Below are 7,422 nucleotides of genomic sequence, written 5' to 3' on the forward strand. Positions count from 1 at the left end.
TTTTAGGTAACAAAAACCCCTACTTTTTTTCATGATTTCACAAGGTAAGACATTCCTTGGTTGCATTTTAGGGAACAAAACTCCCTATTTCTTTTCATGCCTTCAAAGGGTACGACATTCCCTAGTTGCATTTTAGGAAACCAAAACCCTTACTTTTTCATGACTTCACAGGATACGGCATTCCCCTGTTGCATTTTAGGGAACAAAAATCCCTAGTTCTTTTCATGACTTCACAGGATACGACATTCCCCGATTGCATTTCAGGGAACAAAAATCCCTATTTTTTCCTCATTACTTCACAGGGCACGATAATCCCTGGTTGCATTTTAGGGAACAAAAATACCTACCTTTTTTCATGACTTCACAGGGTACAACAATCCCTAGTTGTGTTTAGGGAATAAAAGACCCTACTCGTTTTTTTTCATGGAGTACGACATTCTCTGGTTGCATTTTATTTTAGAACAAAAATTTTATTTTATTATTGTACCATGCTTACATTCTTATCATTGTTTTCTTTTCCATTGGAGTAGTTAGTTTCTAGTTTTTACTAATAACTCACAAAATTTCCTAGTGCAAACTGGGACATAAAATTTTTGTTTGTTTTGTTCGTCTTTGATGGCTTGCAGGTCCCGCAAAGCACGGATTTGATATCAAATGAAGTTCCATCACTGATTAGAGAAAAGAAGAATGCTCAATCGCAAGGACAGTTAGAGTCAACTTTGACATATAAAGCAGCCCAACGTCTCAAGATTCATCTTGTCAGCTTCTAATCAAGAAGCAGGCATCAAGAATATTCTACGAACTAGCATTTGGAAGAGAATCCACAACTCACTCCAAGTTGCAAGTTCAAGTCTCAAATTCTAACTTCAAGGCCAAATTTCGAGATCAAAGCACCCACCAAAAGAAGGTGAGGTGATAACTGAAGATCCAAGTGAAGGCTTAAAGGAAGGCTCGAGACAAGTAATAGATAGGACCTTGTATTTCCTTTCATCATTTGTTGTCTTTTTCATTTTATTTTTGTAATAACAGGAGCCACAGACCGGAACCTCGAAAGAACCTCACTCGATTCTCCAACTCATCATTCCATCCTTCTACCCACTTGAACTACACGTGACCTGATTCCCTTATAACTAGGGATATATAGGCTGGCCAAAACCAGGACTCAGTCACATCCTTTTTATTATTATTTCTTTTCGCCTTTTAAATAATGGTCAGGTCAAAAATCAGTCACAGTGTTCACTTCTTTGCCTGAAAACTCTTCATGTTTCCAAGAAAAGAGGGACATTCTGTGAACACCTAATTTTTCTTAAATTTTTTTACACCATTTTAGCATTTAAATATTTCTTTTTAGGTTTAGATTAGATAGTTGATTTTTATGCCATTTTTAGTAAGTTTTATTTTAAAAATTGAAAACTACAAAAATAAAGTCGCATTTTAGGATAAGTTTCGTCTTTTATTTTTCAAAAGAAAAGGAGGTTTACAAAATATATATTTTCTTCCAATTTAGGTTTTGATAAATAAGCTAGTTATTTTTAGTAGCTTTGTTAGTTACATTTTATTTTGGACTAGCTATTTAATTTTTCTTACACTTTTGTTAAGTTTAAAATAAATTATCTTTGTGTATTTTGTTATATTTTTAATTAAAGAAATAAACAAAAAAGAAAAAGAAAAAAATTTCCTAGAAACTAACCTAAATCTCCTTACCTGCACGTCTATCAACCAAACCCAAATTAACCAAACTAATAGCCTATTTGGCCAATCTTTTAAAAATAACTTACTTTAAAAAGTTCAAAAAAGTACTTTTGGCTAAAAGCAGTTTGTGCTTGACCAATTAATTTGAAAAAGTACTTTTGATCAGCAATTAATGTTTCTTCTAAGTGTATTTTTCTCAAAAGTACTTTTCAAAAAAGTGCTTTTGGGCAAAAACTATTTTTTTTAGCTTCTGAAAAACTGTTTCTATCAAGCCCCCAAAAGCACTTATTTTCTCTCAAAAGCTTGGTCAAACACTTTACTTTTGTTACAATAAGCACTTATTGAAAAAATAAGTACTTTTGGTGGAAAAATAAGCTTGGCCAAACAGGCTATAATAGCCCTTAAACCTCTCTCCCTCAATGTGTCTTCTTCCTTAAAACTTTCAATAAATAATTATCTCTGAAACTCCTACTCCCTCCCTTTTCTCTTAATATATAATACACAACACACACAACACAAAGGACACGCACAGAAACATTAAAAAACAGAAAAAAAATAAAAAATACACAGATACGGAGAGCAAAAAATCTAGAGAGTGCATTGACAGTAAAAATAATTTTTCATCACAGTTTTGGTTTGTACTTGAGGTCGGATTCAAGGTTTCGTTCGTGGACCAGAAAATTAGCTTTGCTAGTTTTGAAAATCTGTAGATTGTACGTCGCTTTCCTTTGTTAATGAAAAGAATTTGAAGGTTTGTTCCCGCTATTACTTTTCTATTCAACATCTTGTACGAATCAAAATTTTGTTGGAGAACTCTTTATGAAGCTATATTTATGTTAATTATGTTGATTGTTCACATGATAGGATATTTAATCTTTTCGCTGCAAGACTACAATGTTTATTTTACAAATAATGAGAAACTGATGACTTACGGTAGAAGTTATTGAACTTGGTTAGATTAAATGGATTACCACAGTTTGTTGTTAGATTGATTTAAGTTGACGTAAGAGTTTTTAATTGGTCAAGTAGTGGTTGCATGATCTGATTGTTTATTTTTAATATATAAAATGGGTTTAAAATAAACGTTGGGCTGAATTATTTTCCTAAAAAAACATGAACTCTTTGGGGTTATGAAAGTAGATTTTGGGACTAGACAAATATTTAAGGCCCAAATAATTAATTAATCGTGAGAAAAGCGAGATGGGATGCGAATATATTTCAAATCAAGCTGCAAAAAATTAAAAAGAAAAGAGTGTAAAAACAATTGTAAGGGAGTGAGATGGATTGCGAATTCATTTAAAAATCTTTTGTTAAAGAGAGAATAGAATTACACAAAAGAACGAATTTAGGTCCTCAATCCAAAGGAAGTAGAAAAATTATTACATTAATTTAAATAATCAACGATGAGGCCGGAAAGTGCTGCTATCGGTAAATCGTTTAAATAAAATTTAGTTACCGTGCTTAAAGCCGGACAGATTGGGGTGGGTAGACTTTAAGTACGTTGGATGCCTATTTAGGCACGGGAATTAGGAACGGTCCATAAATGCCCCAAAAGGCGCGAGATACAAATTCAAAATTGTGATAAGGTTGGAAAGCGCTGCTACCAGTTCGTCACACTAATAAAAATGAGACAGTTTTTAACAATTTTAAAAAAAATCAAAGAAAGCGGGAAATAAGTAATCTCAAGTTCATAAGAATAATTTATCCTAAAAATTAATTCAAGCCGAATATAAGTTGATAAAGCGACCGTGATAGAACCACGGGACTCGGGGGTGCCTCACACCTTCCCCCGGTCAATAGAATTCCTTACCCGAATTTTTGTGTTGACAGACCAATAATTAAAGAGCCATTTCCTTTTGATTAGGGATTCAATAAGGTGACTTGGAACGCCAAAACTCAATTCCAAGTGGCAATTCTGTAATAAATAAATAATTCCTTTTCAAAACGTCACTTCAATTGGAAAAACCTTTTTTTTTTTTAAATCCTTTAAGCACGGGGGTGACAAAAAAAAAAAAGAGGTGTGACAATAGTACCTCAATTAAGAATTTACCTTATATAAAGTTCTTCTTTATTTAAATTACTAGTCTCTACGAACGTGCCCTAGATCTCTCAAATGTTTGGTGATGTTATTTGAAATTATATATTATTTATTTTAAAAGGTACAAAAATATTGTTTGATCGTATCCCTTAATACTTCCCATTATTCTTTATGTTTAAATATATCACACAAAAATCACTTTTCCTCTTTTTCGTTACATAAAACTCATCCAACTTTGATCAAATTAACTAAAAAGTAAATCTGACCTGAATTTTTATATTTGTACCGAAAATATGATACGACACCTCAAAATACTTGAATATAAAAGCAAATAAGAAATTTATTTATCATCATAACTATTAATGGAGAGAGCTATTTTGTCAATTTTTCATGATGAAATGTTTATACGAAGAAACAATATTAACTATTTTATTTTCTTTTTACATAAAAATTTGTATCTTCAGACTTGCAAGATAAACAATTAATTTTACGATAGCTATTTTTATTTTTTCTCATCGAGTACTTAAAAAAACTTGAATATGCCCACATTTTATTCCAAAAGCTTCAATTAAGTCAAACAATCAAGTTTGTAAAATTATAATTTTATCCTCAATAATCTATATCAAAAAATAATTTAATTTTTTAAATAATATTCAAGTTGATCAATATTTCAACATTAAAATAATAGGTAAACGGTTATTGGGGTGATTAGTGATTACATCAAATCATATACTAATCTCTCATGATTAAGTGATAAATTAAGGTGAGAATATGCATTAATTAACTATGATTTTGTGGTAACTTTTGAAGAGACATGTCATATATTTATTAATTTGGCGTAAACACCCCATGCAGATAATTTAAAATATACCATCAACCATTCTGTCTTAAATCATGGATGTCTTAATAATATCTCTTGAAATTAAATCTCAACTTAACTGATTTATGGAGATAACTGCTTTCTCTGTCTTTTTCTTATTAGTCACCATCTTTACGAAGAGAAAAACCCTACAGTAAATAAATTTACTGCTATAAGAAATAAAGTGGGATGTATCATGGTCTATGTATTTTCAACAGGGAAAGATTAGTTGATTTGAAGTTTTAATTATTAGGTAAAATACTAAATATATTGGTCGTAGGACGCAAGTTGGAACATGACTGGGATTGGAATCGGAATTCGACGCAAATTCAAACTACTCATTAGGCTAAGTTTTAATTGTTTACTACTTTATCCAACATGAAATTATGGTTTCGAGAGATATTCGACTTATAAGAGTAAAAATGCCGTTCAATATTTGAAGGATATTTTGGTCAACCAACAATTATATTCATGCTTTTAAAATAACTAGTATCTACGAACATGCCTCGCACGTTAATATCATGTCAATTTTTTAGCAAGTGCTTTGAATCTAAAAACTCGTTGAAAATATCAGAATTATAGTTAAAGTAGAGAAACTAAAACAAAAACTAAAACTAACTGGCAAACAAATTATTATTTGAGAATATCCAAGAGAAAGAGAAGGAAAAATATGTTAGTTATTCATGAATGCAATAATATTAAACCAAACTAAAGTTAAAATCACCTGTATCGCATAAAATTATTTTGAGAATTACATTGATCATCAGTTCCTTTTTGCAGACTAATTGCTTGTTTGGATTAGCTTCTAAAACATGTCTCCAAAATATTTGAAAAGTTCTTTTCAAAAAAAAAATTGGTGAGAAGCAGTTTGTGTTTGACTAATTAATTTAAAAAATCTTTTGAACAACAATTAGTGTTTGACCAAACTTTTAAAAAGTGCTTCTAAATGTATTTTTCTCAAAATTGTTTTTCGAAAAAGTACTTATGGAAAAAACTACTTTTTTTTTTAAGCTTTTGAGGAACAGTTTCTGCTACTTCTCAAAAGTATTTATTTTCTCTCAAAAACTTGACCAAAACATGTCACTTTTTTAAAATAAACACTTTTGAACTCCCAAAAGCTTGACCAAACCGGCTATAATATCATTGTATTGTGAATAATTAGTGGCAGAACCAGGAGTAAGGGGATTCAGGAAAAAAAAAATTATTATGCCAAGGGGATTCAACAACTTGTATATATGCAAAAAAAAAGCATTTTTGCCCTGTCGACATAGTATAATTTTTCAACGAAAGGGGTTTAATTGACACCCCTTGCACCCCTCTGGCTCCGGCCCTGCCAACAATGTTGATCTCAAGTTCGACATGGAGTTTTCAACAATGTTAATAATTTTTACTCAAATTCAAATATAACAAAACTCATGCTTTCCAAATCGAAGTAACGACTCATAACTTGGGAAGGGAGGGGGTATTTAACATAATTTATAGTCTACATATCTAGTGGTATTAATTCTTGCTACTAGAACCTATTAGCTTTCGTTAATCGTTAGTATTTTAAAATATTCAAGAAATTCGTTAGTATTTTAAATTATTCAAGAAATTGAATTACTGATATGTTTTTTGAAAAAGTAAAATTAAAACATCGGAATCTTAGCTGAGAAAAATTATAATTAAAATATATTATGTCACAAAGGCCAAACAAGTAATAATTAAGATACATGAGCACTTATGGTCCTACGAGTTATATTCTGCATATTATTTTAAGTTAATTGGAATACCTCTCAAGAAAATAATAATGTTAAAAATAACAATGACATTTTGATCGAAAGAAAAAACCTAAATATATCAATTGGATGATTAAATAAAACAAAATTATTCATAGTTACAACTGTATTACGAAACATTAATCTACTAAGCTTGAGATTATAGAATTTTGAGTCCTTTCCAAAGAACTCAAACGAGTACTGTTTTTAGTTATGTCCTTTCGTGGTAAGCTACTGTTAAAACTAATATAAACAATTAAGGGTATAAAGGTCGTATAATATTTAAAGGCTATTTTGGTCAACCAATATTTATATTCATGCTTTTAAAATAATATAGATAATACTATTCTCTCTGAACGTGCCTCCCACGTTATCCTCTATAAGTCATAACAAATTTTAGGTAATGTTATTTGAAATTATATTCTCCCTCCAATCTAAAATAATTGATGTTTTAGCCTCTAAAAGTTGGTCCAAAATAATTGTTTTCACAAAAACAAGACGGTATTTAATTCCTTTTTCCCGTATTTGGCCTTGGCGCATTCTCATATCCCCACGATAATTATGTCAACCTAAGAAAAGAAAATCTTAATTTCAAAACTCTTTTTAATTTTTAGGAATAAGTAACCAGGGGAGTATTAGTTATTTTATGAGGTACAAAAATATTATTAAAATGTTATTTTTGGTATATATCTTTTATGTTTTTACTATGTGAAAAAATTTGTTATGACTGAAAAAACCAACATCAGGAATTGAGCTAGTAACCATATACTGTATTTATTTTCATTATATATTGAAAATCGTTATTAAGAAAAATTAAAAGAATATCAGTCATTTATTTGTGGAAGAAGTAAAATATATTTTGATAAAAATATACGTGTTAACATTTCGTATATAAATAATTCACGTAAATTATAGGATAAACGGTTTCACTCATCATAGGTGAGAACTCATAATTTTCTAATGATCCCACTGTACAAAGAATCCTAGTTTTCCCATATCCTCCAAATACACAAATTGAAACTCAGAAGATGTCACAAATTAACCTTAAATTCTAGTTCCACCCTCGTCCTCCAATA

This window comes from Lycium ferocissimum, chromosome 1 (assembly GCF_029784015.1).
Source record: "Lycium ferocissimum isolate CSIRO_LF1 chromosome 1, AGI_CSIRO_Lferr_CH_V1, whole genome shotgun sequence".
Lineage (NCBI taxonomy): Eukaryota > Viridiplantae > Streptophyta > Magnoliopsida > Solanales > Solanaceae > Lycium > Lycium ferocissimum.